The 18,768-nt window shown below is 38.7% G+C and overlaps 1 pseudogene; it reads right to left on the bottom strand.

Annotated features, from left to right (window-relative positions):
- Positions 1 to 2,931: 2,931 nt before the first annotated feature.
- The window catches only part of LOC148692383 (uncharacterized), an 82,137-nt pseudogene continuing 66,300 nt past the window's right edge, over positions 2,932 to 18,768 (bottom strand).

Below are 18,768 nucleotides of genomic sequence, written 5' to 3'. Positions count from 1 at the left end.
GTTTCGTGTTCTTTTGTTGTTTTGTTTTGCTCGAGGACTAGCAAAAGATAAGTGTGGGGGTATTTGATAGGAGCATATTCATGCGACTTAAATGGCTTGTTCTCGTGCATTTACGTTATGTTTCTTTAGTTATTTTAGTCCTTTAAGCTATTTTCGTGTGTTTGTAGGTCCAAAGGGCTAAAGGAGCAAAAAGATGCATTTTGGAGACTTTTGGAGCACTTTTGGGCTAAGGATGGATAGCTTATGCTTGAAGCCAAAGTGTTGGACGAAATTGAAGACCTAATTGAAGACCAAAGTGTTGAAACCTTGTTCCCTTTAGTTTTAGGACATTTAAACCTTTCCTAATCCCAATCATACCATGCATTCACACCATTCTCTCCCAATACCGTGCATCTCCACAATCCCATTCATCAACACATGCATTCACTCACCACAAACAAGTCACATGCATTCATCAACATATCTAGCTGTCATTCACATGCATTTCATTCATCATTTCCACCCCCACATGTCCCTTTAATCATTCAAACATGCAGCCACACCTTCACCCACATGCACCATTCAAACATACACCCAAACACCACCAGAAATCATCATTGCCGTGGGTACCTATCCCATTTCAGATTGTCATTCCACTTCATTGCACATGCATCTTCATAATTCAATGCATGCATTCATTATTTATTTACTTTGCATCCTTTAATTCACCCACATGCACTCATAATCATTCACACCTTGCATTCACATGCATTTCCAACCTAATCACTCACCCACACAATCTGAAATCATTCAAACAATCACCATCATTGCCGTGCATTCCATTACCTTTCTCCACTTCATCTTTACAGAAATCCACATGCATCTCAATTAAATAAACCCCATGCTTGCACATTTCCCTTTTGCCATGCACCCATTATTCCAGAAAACCATTCATCCCATCATTCCATGTGATTCCAGCTCTTCTTTGTCTATGCCGTGCACTTTGATACCCTTTCCAGGTTGTCATTTCAGCCTTTGCAGCCAATACACATGCATGATTCAACCAAAATAGCCAAATGCATGCATACTTCCCTAGTGCCGTGCGTCCACTACCTCAGAAACCCATCAATTCCAGCTCATTTATGCACTTCCATCTCACATGTGCAGATCCAAGATCCAATCTGAATGTTGGCAGCCACATTCCTTCCTATAAAACTAGGCACACTTCACACATCAAGGACACAATTCATTCACAACAGAAATTGGTCCCTTGGGGCCGTGCCCTTCACCAAATCCATCTATTCCATTCATAAACTCATCCATTGCAGAAATGTAGTCCATAAACCCCCCTTTGTGCCGTGACTCTCCCTTACAATCCAAACATCATCCTTCCATTTCCATAATTCCCCAATCCATTCAACACACCAACAACATCCCTTAGACCTTGTGCTACGACGAAGAGGAAGATAAGAGGGCCTAAACGTTCATACAATTCAAGTTTGAGTTGTTGGAATGTTTAGGTGTTTCTTTGATTCTACATCAGTTTTGCTTCAAGGGTTCTTTCTTCTTATTAATTCTATGTTCATTCATGTTTTATATTTTTATGTTAAATCCTTTGCAAACATGAATTGTAACTAATCCTCCTCTAGGGATTCGATGTAGTCTTGCAAAGTTTGCCATGTAGTTAATTCGGAATTCTCATTTAATCTATCTATTTCTTGCTTCATTCTCCGATTTAATTGTGACTTAGTGTGTTGATTTTAATGCTTGATCATCATTTGAATTAACCACAGGTTGTTTAGCCAAGATTAAAAGCACACATCATGCATAATCTTGGTAGATATGTGAATGAATGAAGGGAATGTTTTGCAAACATCCTGCCGAGTGTTCCATTTGGTTTTGTGAAAGTTTCTTGTGCACTACATAGTCTCTAATTAGGAACCAAAGTTGCACATCACAATTAGGCTCATAATTAGAGACATTTGATCAAATCCACACATCATATGGCTGATCATATCTAAGTGAAACAAACCCAAGAAATAAGTAGAGGGATGAGTATAATCTGACTTAACAAGCATGAACTTGGCTTAGCGATTGTGAAATCGAATCTCTAGCTTCATCTTCATTGGTACTATCTTATTTTATTAGTTGTTGATTCATTCATCTTGTGTTTACTTCATTTCCTTATGTTTTAATTTACAATCTGCTTGTTTCCAAGTTTCTGTTTTTATTTCAAGTTTCATTCAAAACCAATCCCCCATTTCTTTTAAAGTGTTAGATTAGTTAGAAATACATTTAGTTTGTGTTTGTAAGTGTTTTGATTCATTTTGTTTCCCAAATTCGTCCAAAGTACTCAAGGTGCTCAAAACTGCCCAGAAAGTGATTTTAAGGCAGTTTTGAGTATTTTGGTGCTGTTTTGAGTTTTTTTTGTTTGTTTTAGTGTTTTAAAAGTTTAGTTTTGCATTCCTTGAGTCTAGTATAGTGTTTCATATTGTTATTTTACGTTTTTGAGTCAAATCCAAGTGGTTAACAATCCCTCCTAATCCCCAGTCTAGAACGATCCCTACTTATACATATACTACAATTTGACGAAAAGAGGGTTTAATTTGTGTGCGTATAATTCTCGCATCAAATTGTCAATAAGAGGGTTTAATTTGAGTGCTATTATTTATCACATCACTTTGCCATAAATCAAATTTTTTTTGTCTAAGTCTTAGTTTTGATATTAAAAGGGGTGCAGAAATGATGGTTGTGGGATGATTATTTTTGTACAATGATAACTTTTTTTTTTTTTTCCAGGTTAAGGCATGTCAATGTAACAATGACTTGTTTTTGGTTCCCCAAATTGGGCCATTCCATGACCTGAATGGAATCTTCTTCTTCTTTCATACTACTCACAGTATCCTTTGCACATAGGCTTGATTCTTTCTTTTCGACAAATGAATTAAGAAATTACAGTGAACTTTGGGGATTCTTTCCAATATCCTTTACAGATAGCTTCAAGCCTTTGCTATTCTTCCTGATGCAATTCTTACGAATTTTCTCTGCGATATTACACTGATATTCAAGAAATAGAGATTAAAAGATAAAGGCTAAATCGTCAAAATGGTCCCTGAGATTTGCATAACACATCACTTTGGTCCTTGAGATTCCAAATCAATAGAAGTGGTCCTTGAGATTGTCCACCATCCATCATTTTGGTTCTTCCGTTAAAAACTCCATTAAGTGTCCTGGAGCTCTTGGCCGGAAGTTTGGGCAATTTTCAAAGCTTCGTAACTCAATCGTTCTTAACCAAATTTGACCCATAATATATCAAAATGAAGATAGGAAAGTGTAGAATAAGATTATACCTATTTGGAAGCCCAATGGTTCCCAAATATGGCTGGAAAATAACCTCAAAGTTGACTGGTCTGAGAGAAAGCAGGAAAACTCGTTGGAAACTGGATAAACTTTAAACGTTCATAACTTCTTCAATACTCAACAAAATCAAGTGATTCAAAACAAAAATCATACTTCTCGATGAAGCGAAGAGAATGGTACTTTTTTTGACAGCTAAATCGCCTTGGTTTGGCCGAAACACGGCTTGAAAGTGGCTATCTTGGTCCCGATTTAGCCACTTTCCAGCTGTTTTTCGGCCAAACCACGGCGATTTAGCTGTCAAAAAAATTTGCCCATAATATATCAAAATGAAGCTAGGAAATGTAGAACAAGATTGCATCTGTTTGGAGTTCAAAAAGTGGCCGGAGATGGCCAAAAATGGCCTCAAATATGCGAAGGTCGCCGGAGTTTGTCCATTCACACTCATCGAAAATTGGAAAAGAGGGAAAAATTTGATGTACTAAGGACACCCACCAACTTTGAACTCGATAGCATTTCGTCGGAGTTCGTCGTCGGGGAAGACATGCATGCATAGATTCATAACAGGGTTTAAACCCTTGAAATTTTGACCTAAAAACGCAGCTCAAACAATATTTGTTTAACGCCCAAAATAATATTCTTAGTAGCAGGGGAAAATGATGTGATGTGTGATGTGTGATGAAGCAAGTTTTGGGTTTCTAAAACCCAAAATAATATTTGTTTAAAGCAACTTGCACACCAACCCTCATCATTAAGCCTTTTTGAAGGCTAATATATGTTTCCCACGCCAAACCAAGGTAGTGGTGCACACTGCACGAGGTTGGTTTTTAAAGTTTGAACCTCTTAGGTGAATTTATACTGTTTCAAACATAACTTGTTCGTTATAACTCCGAATTAAGTTCCGTTTGGGGCCACGTGTTTGTAAGAATGAGTACTATTCAGAAATAGTAAAATAAGACTGGAAAAGTGAAAGAAAAATTGAGGTCCATGTGGAAGACCAACGTGGCATCTCAGTTATATTTTGATAATTTCACTGCTACTAAGAATAAAATACGATAAATCTCGGGATTGGATGTCACAATCTACCCCCTTAAGAAAATTTCATCCTTGTAATTCAAAATGACATAATTTAATCAAGGAAGAAATGTTTAACGAACAACCCTGAGGCCGCGGGGTATTGAATGCATAATGGTGCGGCATTGGCCAACCCTGAGGCCGAAAGCTCTTTAATGGTCCGATTGTTCGCTGCCATAACTTCTTCTTCCACTTCTTCAAACTCAGATTCGGCCTCTGAATTTGAACTAGGTTCACTACGTTCGGGATGCCTCCTCTTTCTTCTCAAATCACGTTCAAAATCGTCGTTAAAGTCTAAGATATGTGCATGCACAGTTTGAGAACTCCGCGTCATGCACTAGTACCTAAAAAACAAGAAACAAAAATAGGTCAGAAACTAAAACAAAATCAGAAACAAAGTGAAATAAATGAAACAAAAGCAATCCAAGGGATTAGCAAAGTTGCTAATCCCCGGCAACGGCGCCAAAAATTTGATGCGAAATATATTAAGCACACAAATTAAACCCTCTTCTGACAATTGTAGCAAAGTATGTAAATAGGGATCGTTCAAAACCGGGGATTAGGAGGGATTGCTAAACTCTTGAAAACTGACCTAAGAACTCCAAAACAAAGTTAAAAACACTAATTTGGACTCAAAGAATGAAAAACCAAAGTTAAAACACTAAAACAAAACAAAAACTCAAAACAGCAACTAGAAGACTCAAAACTGCCTAAAAACCACTTTCTGGGCAGTTTTGAGCACCTACACTAATTTGGACGAAATTGGTTGAAAACTTGACTCAAAACACTTAAAAACATGAACCAAAACAATTTCTAACTAAATTGAGACTTCAAAGTAAAGGGGGATTTGATTTGGACGAAATTAAAGTTGAGAAAACAGATTGCAAAGTAAAACTGATTTTGAAACGTTTTTGGGGTTTTTAATGGATGATGGACTAGTTAGGGGTTCTTTCTCCACACATGACAAGTATGCAAATGACTCGATTTCCAGTTATTCCTTCATAGAATTATGAATGACAATGCCCCAAATTAACCGTGACATCACTAGTTAATTCTCAAGTTTTCCTTGTGTTATTGAATTGGATGACATCATACGACAACCCAAAGTATTCTTCAAAAGTTCCTTACATGACATCATAATAAAGATACAATCAAAGATCATTACGTTCAATGAAAACTATAAGCATTGACAAAGCACTTGTGACTATGACATCATGACACTTATGCTAGGAATTGAACTTCACGCGATTGTGACTAGCAACCTTCACTACTTGTGAATATAAGTGTGTGACAATTATGTGAAACAAACTTATATTCTAGCATCATATTCATGCAAGCCAATTAAGTGTCGACCCCTAATTAACAAACACAAATACGTTATTACTCGCACAGTTAAGCCAATTGCATTCACGATTCAAGAACTCATAACTGGAATTTATCAAATCAACTTGCACACATAGTTATGGCTTTTGAAATCACCCCTAACCAATAGGGGTTTAGCCACTCATGTTCATAGCAAAATGAAAGGAAAATAAATTAAACATTGAAATCATAAAACGAATTACACCTAGAATGCACCAACGACGAAGCTTGAGCATCCAAGAGTCTTTCCTTCTTTCTCCTTGCTACGGCACAAAGGTGGATGGGATGGTTGGGATGTGTTTTAGGATCAGGGATTATGGAATTGGATGGAGGATAGGCACGGCAAGGTGTAGTGTTTGGCTGGAATTGTGTTTCTAGGATTTTAGGATGTGTAGAGTGGTGTGGCTAGATGAATGGACGAAAATTGGGTGAATGAGTGATCCCCCAAGTGCCTTGCTTTAAAGCCTTATTTATAGGGCTAGGAAAGGTTTTGAACTTAGTTGAAACCAAAAGGTTTTTTTGTACCAGAAATTCTATACATGAAACACTTAAAGGATATATGTGTGTAGCTTGGACAAGGTAGGAGACAAGATAGGACGGCTAGGAGACAAGGTAGGACGGCTAGTGACGGCTAGGAGACAAGGTAGGACGGCTAGTGACAAGCTAGGACGGCTAGTAGACAAGGTAGGACGGCTAGTGACAAGCTAGGACGGCTAGGAGACAAGCTAGGACGGCTAGGAGACAAGCTAGGACGGCTAGTGACAAGCTAGGACGGCTAGGAGACAAGCTAGGACGGCTAGTGACAAGCTAGAAATTAGGCACCATGTGTGAATAGATAAAGCCTTCTAGAAATAAGGTTTTTTTTAGGCCCCCTTGCAGCTCCCTAACTGAATTCAAGCCTTCAAATTCGTCCATCCTCATGCCTCCATGCTTGCACTATCCAATCTTGGCCCAAAAATGCTCTAGAATGCTCCAAATTGCTTCTTTTTGCATACTTTGACACTAAAACCTGAAATTGCACGAAAATGACTTTAAACACTTAAACTAACTAAGGAAAAACAACATAAATGCATGAGAACAAGCCAATTAAGTCGCATAAAAATGCTCCTATCAAATTCCCCCACACTTAGCTTTTGCTAGTCCTCGAGCAAAACAAAGAAATAAAACAAGACAAAACAAACAAACATAATCTAAACCTTCCAACATTTGCCTCAGGGATTTCCAATGCACATGACATGTTAAAGATTATCATTCCCACATATTTGAGTCAATTTAACACTTAAGCACATGCTTAATCATAGTCACTACTTACTAGTTCACAATTAACCAATTAAAACAATGTTTTGAATGTAGTAACATGCCTTAGAGAATTCCTTCTATCCTTAATAGATTTGCACTCTATTTTCACTCAGATTTTCTAACTACACACCCTATACTAGTTATATGTGAGAGAATTGATGTAGATATAAAAACGAATGCTCACATATATGTATCACAAAGAACGCAATTTCCGGAGTTAATAGGCATGTTTAGATATGATCTCATGAATGGAATGCTACTACTTAGATGCGAGAACCAGTGACACCATATGCTCATACCAAATTCAAACTCAACAAATTGAAACACATAACACTCAAGATAGAAGTTTAAGGGTTGCAACGGGGCTTGGGGTATTGGTTAACAAAGAAAGGATAGGGAAAACAAACATTTCTTCAAGCATTAGTAAGCAAAGTAATGAAATTAAGACTTAGAATTCACTTAGTTTGCAGAAATTAACTTAAAAACACAAGGGGAAGACTTTAAACAACTTCTTGGGGCCGAATTCAACTTTTTGGACCCTTTCTTCAACAAACAACACCTTGGAACTCTTTTTCTCATGTTGTTCAACTCTTTTCATACTTTTTTTTTTTTTTTTACTAATTTTTCTTTTCTTTTCTTTCTACTTCCCCCACACTTGGTTTCTGCCATAAAGGAATTCCATTTGAATCATGCTTACTATACTTTAAGAACGAGGGTATGGATAGTCCTAATCTAGGCTAGGTGAGGGTAATGTGGGTTAACAAAGAAAAGGCTAAACAAGGCTCAATGGGGTTAACACCTAAACATATAATGGAGTAGGGCACACGGCTTTTTGGCTAAAGTGGTGGTCACTACACAACTTCATCTTGAAAATGTGTTATGCTAATCAATACCATGCTTTGAATGAAATGGGCATGACTTCTAGTGTTTGGAACTAAATGATGAAACGCCTTCTAAGTAGCAACCAAGCAAAGAATAATGAGATCATGCAACGATTTTAGAAAACAAAGAATGCACAGATTTTAACTCTCCAAATAAACGTTTAGGTTCAAGTCTCACAAGGTTGTAGCGTTAATTTGAGTTCCTTCCTTCAAGCATGTTACAAAAACTGATTTTTTTCTTTTATGATTGCATGTGAATTCATAAGTTATAACCACAACCAAGCATAAACATAGAGTAAATCAAACTTTCATCCATGTTAATCACTCTCTTTAACAGCCATGTATTTAAAAACCAAATCCTCATCATTGTGTTGGAAGGTACCCTAAGACACAAACAAACACACAAAAACAACTCTTTTTTGGGTTTTTTAAAACAAATTTTTCAAATTTTTCTTTGATTTTCGGATTTTTACTTCAAAACATACTAAAACACACCAAAACTGCTTAAAAACACTTAAAAACAGCAAGGAACAAGTTTTGAAATAATGGGTGATAAAATCCCACGAATTTGCATGAAAAACACTTAGTTACCCCCCCACACTTAAATCAAACATTGTCCTTAATGTTTTAAGCATAGAATCACACAAAGAAACACACAAACAGCAAGTAAAACAACTAAATAGGCAGATTAGAAAGAATCAACAAAGGGAAGGGTTTAGGAACGCAAATCTGGAATTGGAGTGCTTTCTAGGTCTTCCTTTGTTGAATGGCATGGGTTGCCTCCCAAGTAGCGCTTTCTTTAACGTCTTGCAGCCGGACGAAGAACACGTTCAGGCACCATTGGTGCCCACGGCATGGAGTGAGATCTCCTCCACAACCTGCCCCACGGCATTCTCATAATATGGCTTCAATCTATGTCCGTTGACCTTGAATTCCACCCCATTCCTTAAGCTTTGGACTTGAACTGCACCATGTGGAAAAACATTAGTAACAACAAAAGGTCCAATCCATTTAGAACGTAACTTTCCGGGAAATAAACGTAGACAAGAATTAAAAAGTAAAACTTTTTGCCCAATTGTGAAGGTTTTGCCCCTAATCATCTTGTCATGAAACGCCTTCGTCTTTTTCTTGTAAATGCGGGCATTCTCGTAGGCTTCATTCCTTAGTTCCTCAAGCTCATTCAATTGGAGCTTCCGATGTATTCCAGCAGCATCTAAGTCCAAATTGAACGTTTTGATGGCCCAATGTGCCTTATGTTCTAGCTCCACGGGTAAGTGACAAGGTTTTCCATAAAGTAGCCGAAATGGAGACATCCCTAGGGGTGTTTTGTAGGCAGTGCGATATGCCCATAGTGCATCGTCTAAACGCATGCTCCAATCCTTCCGGTTAGGCCCCACGGTCTTCTCCAAGATTTGCTTGACCTCTCTATTTGATACTTCGGCTTGGCCACTTGTTTGTGAGTGATAAGGTGTTGAAACCTTATGCTTGACATTGTACTTCTTGAAGAGTGCCTCAATGGTCCTATTGCAGAAATGTGAACCTCCATCACTTATAAATACCCGCGGCATCCCAAATCTAGAGAAAATGTTAGTCTTGATGAAATCTGAAACCACTCTAGAATCGTTAGTACGGGTAGCTTTTGCTTCTACCCATTTAGAAACATAATCAACCGCAAGCAAAATATAAGTGAAACCAAATGAAGAAGGAAAAGGACCCATGAAATCAATACCCCAAACATCAAAGATTTCAACATTGAAGATGGGTGTTTGCGGCATTTGGTCTTTTGCACCAATAGAACCTGTTCTTTGACATCTATCACATGTTAAGCAAAACATTCTAGCATCTTTGAACAATGTAGGCCAATAAAAACCAGATTCTAACACTTTATGAGCTGTCCTTTGGGTACCAAAATGGCCTCCACATGCATAAGAATGACAAAATGCTAGAATTGAGTTAAAATCAGAAGTTGGCACACATCTTCTAATAATCTGATCTGGGCAATATTTCCATAGATATGGATCATCCCACACATAAAATCTTGCATCATGTATCAATTTATCACGTTGGACCTTGCTTAGGGTGTTAGGAACTTGCTTAGTCACCAAGAAATTGACCAAATCGGCATACCAAGGGGTACTTACCTCAATGGACAGAAGTTGTTCATCCGGAAATGTCTCAGAAATGGGGAGGGATTCTTCTTCACGCACCAATCTACTCAAGTGGTCAGCCACCACGTTTTCACAACCTTTCTTGTCCCTAATTTCAATATCGAACTCTTGAAGTAGGAGCATCCAACGAATGAGCCTTGGTTTGGCCTCCTTTTTGGTGAAAAGATACTTCAAGGCTGCATGGTCAGTGAAAACAATTACTTTAGTGCCAATAAGATATGATCTAAACTTATCTAAAGCAAATACAACCGCCAAGAGTTCTTTTTCGGTTGTAGAATAATTCAATTGAGCATCATTTAAAGTGCGGGAAGCATAATAAATAACATGTGACCGTTTATTTTTCCTTTGACCCAAAACAGCCCCAAGTGTATAATCCGAGGCATCACACATCAATTCAAATGGAATGGACCAATCCGGGGGAGTTATGATGGGTGCCGTGGTTAGGAGCTCTTTGAGATGCTTGAATGACTTCTCGCATGCCTCGTTGAACTCAAAAGACACATCTTTTTGGAGGAGGCAGCATAGGGGTTATGCAATCTTGGAAAAGTCCTTGATAAATCGTCTATAGAATCCTGCATGACCAAGAAAAGAACGAACCTCTCTAACCGAAGTAGGAGAGGGTAAGTAGCGTACAAGATCTACTTTAGACTTATCAACTTCAATTCCTTTTTCAGAGATTATATGACCCAAAACAATACCTTGTTTAACCATAAAATGGCATTTTTCCCAATTTAAAACAAGGTTTGTTTCAACACAACGTTTCAAGATTAAAGTGAGATTATCCAAGCATTTATCAAAAGAATCACCAAAAACACTAAAGTCATCCATGAATATCTCAATAATCCTTTCAACATAATCAGAAAATATGCTTACCATACACCTTTGAAACGTGGCAGGGGCATTGCACAAACCAAATGGCATGCGTCGATATGCAAATGTTCCAAAGGGACAAGTAAAAGTGGTCTTTTCTTGATCATCCGGGGCAATGACAATTTGATTATAACCTGAATATCCATCAAGAAAGTAATAAAAAGAATGACCCGCTAACCTTTCCAACATTTGATCTAGGAACGGCAATGGGAAGTGGTCCTTCCTTGTGGTGGCATTTATCTTCCTATAATCAATGCATACACGCCAACCGGTTTGGATTCTCATGGGTACAAGCTCATTCTCGGCATTCTCCACAACCGTCACTCCGGATTTCTTCGGCACACATTGGATAGGTGAAACCCAACGACTATCGGAGATAGGATAAATGACTCCACAATCAAGAAGTTTGATTATCTCATTTTTCACAACTTCCATCATTGGAGGGTTAAGACGGCGTTGAGCCTCTCTAGTTGGTTTGGTCCCCTCTTCAAGAAATATGTGATGCATACAAGTTGTGGGGCTTATACCTTTGATATCGGCCAATGTCCATCCTAGGGCAGATTTGTACTCCTTCAACACATGCATGAGTTTTTCCTCCTCTTGTGCCGTGAGGGATGATGATATGATGGCAGGCAGTGTCTCATTTTTTCCCAAGAAAATGTACTTCAAATGGCTTGGCAAAGGTTTGAGTTCAAGGATAGGTGCCTGAATTATGGATGGAAGCAACTTGTTAGTCGAAATGGGAATGGACTCTTTGTTAGGAAACTTACCATCATGTATTGGTGATGACTCAAGGGCAGCAACTACTTCAAGAAAATCCTCACTAAGAGGCACGGCATAGGATAGTGTATTTGTGCCGTGGGGTTGCATGGATGTTGCTCCCTTGGTTTTGACTTCTACACCACTTGTAATGACTTTTTCAAGCATATCATCATTCAAATCTTCAAGGTATCCCTGCGCCAAAGAGTCAACAGTATCAATAGAGAAACATGAATGATCTTCACTAGGATACTTAATAGAATCAGAAAGATTGAAATTAACAACTTCCCCATCAAATTCCATGGACAAAGTTCCATTAAACACGTCAATCTTAGTCCGGGCCGTTTTCATGAATGGCCTTCCAAGTAGAATGGGCAGCGAGGGTGCATGATCCGATTCATCCATCTCAAGGACATAGAAATCCGCCGGAAAGATCAAATGATTAACCTGCACCAAAACATCTTCCAAAACTCCCTTTGGATAAGCATTAGATCTATCGGCCAATTGTATGATAACACCATCCTTTTTCAATGCTCCTAGGTTCATAGATGCATATATGGAATATGGCATAACATTTATAGAGGCACCTAAGTCAAGCATGGCAGATTCAAATCTAGTGTTACCTATGACACAAGGAATGGTGAAACTACCCGGATCTTTGCATTTGGGAGGTAGTTTGCGTTGCAAGATGGCGGACACATTCTCACCTACTTTTACCACTTCCTTGGTCGACATCCTCTTCCTAGTGGTGCACAACTCCTTCAAAAACTTGGCGTATCTAGGGACTTGCTTGATTGCATCCAACAAGGGTATGTTTACTTGAACTTTCCTAAATGTCTCAAGGATGTCCTTTTCAGCTTCTTCCTTCCTTGTTTGCATAAACCTACTAGGAAAAGGAGCATTCGAAGGAAAAGCATTAGTAGAAACCGAATTTGACACATTCTTACCCTTTTTGGCCGAATTAGACAGTTTTGGGGCACTAGGAACTTTCGGCAAAGACTCTCCCACCTTTGCCGTGGGTTTGCTTGATTCTTCCTCTTCAATTTGCAAGTTTTCATCACCTTTGGGACCTGATTGTGATGGTGTAGGATCTGCCCTATTCTCTTTTCCACTTCTCAAGGTTATGGCCTTTGCACTTTCGAAGCTTCCCTTTGGATTTGGAACGGTGGAACTAGGGAGCTTTCCTTGTTCACGAAACTGCCCCATAAACTCGGCAATTTGCCCCATTTGTTTCTCCAATTGATCCACCCTTTTGTCTTGGTTTTGCATAGCCTTAGCTTGATCGTCCTGCCCATTAGACAACTTAGTTAGTATCTTAAGAAGTGCATCATTGTCAAGAGACGTACCTGAGGCACTTGGGCCGGATTGGGCTTGATTTTGGGGTGGGGCGTAGGTTTTGGGAAAGAACCCAGGGGTTTGTTGCCTAAAGCCTCCTTGGTTTTGAGATTGTTGGGGCTCCTTCCATTTGAAATTTGGGTGGTCTCTCCAACCGGGATTATATGTGTTGGAATAAGGATCGTTCCTTGGTTGGTTTTTTCCTTGAAACCCAATTGCATTGGCGCTTTCCCATCCACCATTTTCAATCAACTGTGGACATTTTTCAGAGGCATGTCCATGCATAGAACATACGCCACATACAATTGGTCCTTGCATCTTCATGCCCTCGGCCAACTGAGACACAATAGAAGTAAGATTAGCCAAGTGTGAATTAATGTCGGAAGTAGAACTTACCTCATGAACATGTTGCTGTGGGGGTCCTCTTTGGCCTACTCCTTCGTATTGTTGATCGTTCAACGCTCGATTAGAAATCAAGGTCTTGGCAGCCATAGGTGTTTTGTCCACTAATGCTCCACCTGCCGAGGCATCAAGCATTTGACGTTCTAATGGTAGGAGGCCCTCGTAGAAGTATTGCAAAAGTAGCTCCTCCTTCATCTGATGCTGTGGACAAGAAGCAACAAGTGATTTAAAACGTTCATAGTATGCAGGAAAAGACTCACCTTCATCTTGTTGAATTCCACTTATTTTTTTACGAAGAAGAATGATGCGAGAAGTTGGGAAAAACTTCTCCAAAAACGCTCTTTTCATACTCTCCCATGAAGTGACAGTGCCAGGAGCCAACTCGTATAACCAATCCTTAGCTTTATCCATTAAAGATAACGGAAAAGCTTTCATCTTCAAAATACTTCCGTCAACATTGACGGGAGTCATGCTTGAACAAACTACTTCAAACTCTTTAAGATGCTTGTTTGGATCTTCCATGGAAAGCCCATGGTATTTAGGAATGTGGTGCAACAAGCTTGACTTCAACTCGAATTCATCGGTCTTGCCTTGGGCAGCCGCGGGGTATTGAATGCATAATGGTGCGGCATTGGCCAACCCTGAGGCCGAAAGCTCTTTAATGGTCCGATTGTCCGCTGCCATAACTTCTTCTTCTACTTCTTCAAACTCAGATTCGGCCTCTGAACTTGAACTAGGTTCACTACGTTCGGGATGCCTCCTCTTTCTTCTCAAATCACGTTCAAAATCGTCGTTAAAGTCTAAGATATGTGCATGCACAGTTTGAGAACTCCGCGTCATGCACTAGTACCTAAAAAACAAGAAACAAAAATAGGTCAGAAACTAAAACAAAATCAGAAACAAAGTGAAATAAATGAAACAAAAGCAATCCAAGGGATTAGCAAAGTTGCTAATCCCCGGCAACGGTGCCAAAAATTTGATGCGAAATATATTAAGCACACAAATTAAACCCTCTTCTAACAATTGTAGCAAAGTATGTAAATAGGGATCGTTCAAAACCGGGGATTAGGAGGGATTGCTAAACTCTTGAAAACTGACCTAAGAACTCCAAAACAAAGTTAAAAACACTAATTTGGACTCAAAGAATGAAAAACCAAAGTTAAAACACTAAAACAAAACAAAAACTCAAAACAGCAACTAGAAGACTCAAAACTGCCTAAAAACCACTTTCTGGGCAGTTTTGAGCACCTACACTAATTTGGACGAAATTGGTTGAAAACTTGACTCAAAACACTTAAAAACATGAACCAAAACAATTTCTAACTAAATTGAGACTTCAAAGTAAAGGGGGATTTGATTTGGACGAAATTAAAGTTGAGAAAACAGATTGCAAAGTAAAACTGATTTTGAAACGTTTTTGGGGTTTTTAATGGATGATGGACTAGTTAGGGGTTCTTTCTCCACACATGACAAGTATGCAAATGACTCGATTTCCAGTTATTCCTTCATAGAATTATGAATGACAATGCCCCAAATTAACCGTGACATCACTAGTTAATTCTCAAGTTTTCCTTGTGTTATTGAATTGGATGACATCATACGACAACCCAAAGTATTCTTCAAAAGTTCCTTACATGACATCATAATAAAGATACAATCAAAGATCATTACGTTCAATGAAAACTATAAGCATTGACAAAGCACTTGTGACTATGACATCATGACACTTATGCTAGGAATTGAACTTAACGCGATTGTGACTAGCAACCTTCACTACTTGTGAATATAAGTGTGTGACAATTATGTGAAACAAACTTATATTCTAGCATCATATTCATGCAAGCCAATTAAGTGTCGACCCTAATTAACAAACACAAATACGTTATTACTCGCACAGTTAAGCCAATTGCATTCACGATTCAAGAACTCATAACTGGAATTTATCAAATCAACTTGCACACATAGTTATGGCTTTTGAAATCACCCCTAACCAATAGGGGTTTAGCCACTCATGTTCATAGCAAAATGAAAGGAAAATAAATTAAACATTGAAATCATAAAACGAATTACACCTAGAATGCACCAACGACGAAGCTTGAGCATCCAAGAGTCTTTCCTTCTTTCTCCTTGCTACGGCACAAAGGTGGATGGGATGGTTGGGATGTGTTTTAGGATCAGGGATTATGGAATTGGATGGAGGATAGGCACGGCAAGGTGTAGTGTTTGGCTGGAATTGTGTTTCTAGGATTTTAGGATGTGTAGAGTGGTGTGGCTAGATGAATGGACGAAAATTGGGTGAATGAGTGATCCCCCAAGTGCCTTGCTGCAAAGCCTTATTTATAGGGCTAGGAAAGGTTTTGAACTTAGTTGAAACCAAAAGGTTTTTTTGTACCAGAAATTCTATACATGAAACACTTAAAGGATATATGTGTGTAGCTTGGACAAGGTAGGAGACAAGATAGGACTACTAGGAGACAAGGTAGGACGGCTAGTGACGGCTAGGAGACAAGGTAGGACGGCTAGGAGACAAGGTAGGACGGCTAGTGACAAGCTAGGACGGCTAGTAGACAAGGTAGGACGGCTAGTGACAAGCTAGGACGGCTAGGAGACAAGCTAGGACGGCTAGGAGACAAGCTAGGACGGTTAGTGACAAGCTAGGACGGCTAGGAGACAAGCTAGGACGGCTAGTGACAAGCTAGAAATTAGGCACCATGTGTGAATAGATAAAGCCTTCTAGAAATAAGGTTTTTTTTAGGCCCCCTTGCAGCTCCCTAACTGAATTCAAGCCTTCAAATTCGTCCATCCTCATGCCTCCATGCTTGCACTATCCAATCTTGGCCCAAAAATGCTCTAGAATGCTCCAAATTGCTTCTTTTTGCATACTTTGACACTAAAACCTGAAATTGCACGAAAATGACTTTAAACACTTAAACTAACTAAGGAAAAACAACATAAATGCATGAGAACAAGCCAATTAAGTCGCATAAAAATGCTCCTATCACATCATCATTTCTGATCTTCAGCTAGTCACAAGCAAAGTTCAGATCAATCTCGAAGAAAGCTTGGGTTCTATAGAGTTGGTCGAAGAGATCTTCAATTCAAGACATGGTTTAACAGTTTTTAATTGTCACCCAATTGAATTGCTAGTAAACAATGTACAATCTTAAGGTTCGGTCTTTGCTCTTCAAGAATGGAAGTAGAGGTTTCTATAATGAAGGTTCAAGGAAAATTGGTGTTATACCTGGACGTAGATCAATGTTGCCTCTCACACCTCCATCTAGTGGTATCACGGGTAGATATTTAGGAATGATGTCACAAATTTAGTTTAACTGGGTTCACAATTTCCAGTTGTACCAGATTGTCATCTTCCTCTACAACACGTGCTAATAAGCCTTCACAACTTTTCTTAATAAATGTTTCACCTTTATAGCTGGGACTAATTTATGCTTCAGTTTCTGATTTTGCCAGTGGGGCCGACCATAAGGATGATAGGTCGTCAAAAAATGACTAAAAGAATAATAATGATGTAGTCGATCCATCTCTTGGATTACGTGGAAATCCATGAAATCCAACAAAGTAAGATTAACTGGCATTACCAGATTCGTAATGAAAACGGTGCAACCACTATACTTGCACTAGACATACACACAATTGCCTTCTGGCATTGGAATTCTCAAGATGAGCCCAACGAAGGTACCATGTGGTTGAAGTATTTGAACAAACAAGGATAATATAACTGACTGGTGGTTAATGTCGTTGTCATGACTACGAGTTTGTTGTTCTCCTAGATGGCTTGCTCCTAAGTTTCTATGATTGTGATTTCGTTGGCCCTAATTGTCTTGATAAGTGTATAAGTCGGCGTGCCGCTACCTAACGTTTCTATGGTATTCTAGTAATGTCTGCCTCCATAAAACTATAAACCAATGTCCTAGCAATAGGGTTTGATAACCATTTATCAAAATGTATTTTCAATATAAAGAAACCGTTCCACCTATGTATTGGTTTACAACTCCCGAATACAGGATGATAGGAGCATATTTATGCGACTTTGTTAGCTTGTTTCTTTGAATTCAGTAAGTTAGTTTCTATTTATTATAGTGTTTTACGCTATTTTTGTGTGTTTGTAGGTTTAAACGACAAAGTTGGCAAGAAAGTGCAATTTGGTGCTATTTGGAGCAGTTTTGGACTTGGAATGGATTGCATATGCATGAAGCAAGGTGGATGGACGAAATTGAAGATCAAAAGAGGCTAGGAATGTGCTTAACATCTGGAAGAATTAAATCAAAGACTTGGAGGATAAGGAATCAGCCATGAAGAAGGAAACATTATCCAAATTACCTTATCTTATCCAAACCTTATCCAACCTTATTGATAGGAGCATATTTAGGCAACTTAGTTAGCTTATTTTCTTACATTTATGTTGTTAGTTCATAGTTATTTTAGTATTTTAAGCTATTTTCATGTGTTTGTAGGTCCATATGGCTAAAGTAGCAAGAAGGTGCATTTTGGAGCCTTTTGGAGCAAAGTTGGACTTGGAATGGATAGCATATGCTTGGAGCAAAAGGAATGGATGAAATGGAAGACCTAAAGATGTTAGGATTCCTAATCAAAGAAGGATTCCTAATCAAAGAAGGATTCCTAGTCAAAGAAGGATTCTTACTTGAAGTAGGAAAGTTAAGCCAAGGTTTCCTATTTTGGTTTGACCTTTCCTAATCCTAAAAGCCCTAAGTTCTAGCAACATTGAAGGTCTCATATGCATTTTAGGACACAAACTAAACCTTCCTTGCACCATTCTAACCATTGCCGTGGCTCACCTTACCCTTTCCTTTCTTTGCCGTGCAAGGGGATTGCTTATTCCCTATTTTGTGTCCCAAGATCACATTCCTTTTTAACCCTAATCAATGCCACACCCTACATTCCTATTCTATTCTAAATCCTTGCTCAATTTTAGCCTTAAAAGACATTCCCTTTCTTATTTTTCCTTGCCGCAAGTTCCTTTCCTTTTCCTTTTGGATTCTGACATTAAGTCTCTTTTTCCTCGTGGATTTGGGGTCTAATTCTTTCCAAAACCATTTAATAAAAGTTAAGATCTTTTCCTTTAAATAAGAACCCTTTATCGCACCCATAGAGAACCCTATTTATTCATATACACAATCAGCCATCCTTCACTCTGACACCACTCATAGCCGCAAGCTACATTCATTCTCCACCATTCCCATACTTCCATACCTTCAACCACACATTCATACACCATTCCTCTACTTTGCCGCACTCCCTTACCA

Source organism: Pyrus communis, chromosome 12, assembly GCF_041283825.1.
Source record: "Pyrus communis isolate YQ-2024b chromosome 12, ASM4128382v1, whole genome shotgun sequence".
Taxonomy (NCBI): domain Eukaryota; kingdom Viridiplantae; phylum Streptophyta; class Magnoliopsida; order Rosales; family Rosaceae; genus Pyrus; species Pyrus communis.
This window is presented reverse-complemented; position numbering and strand designations above follow the sequence as displayed.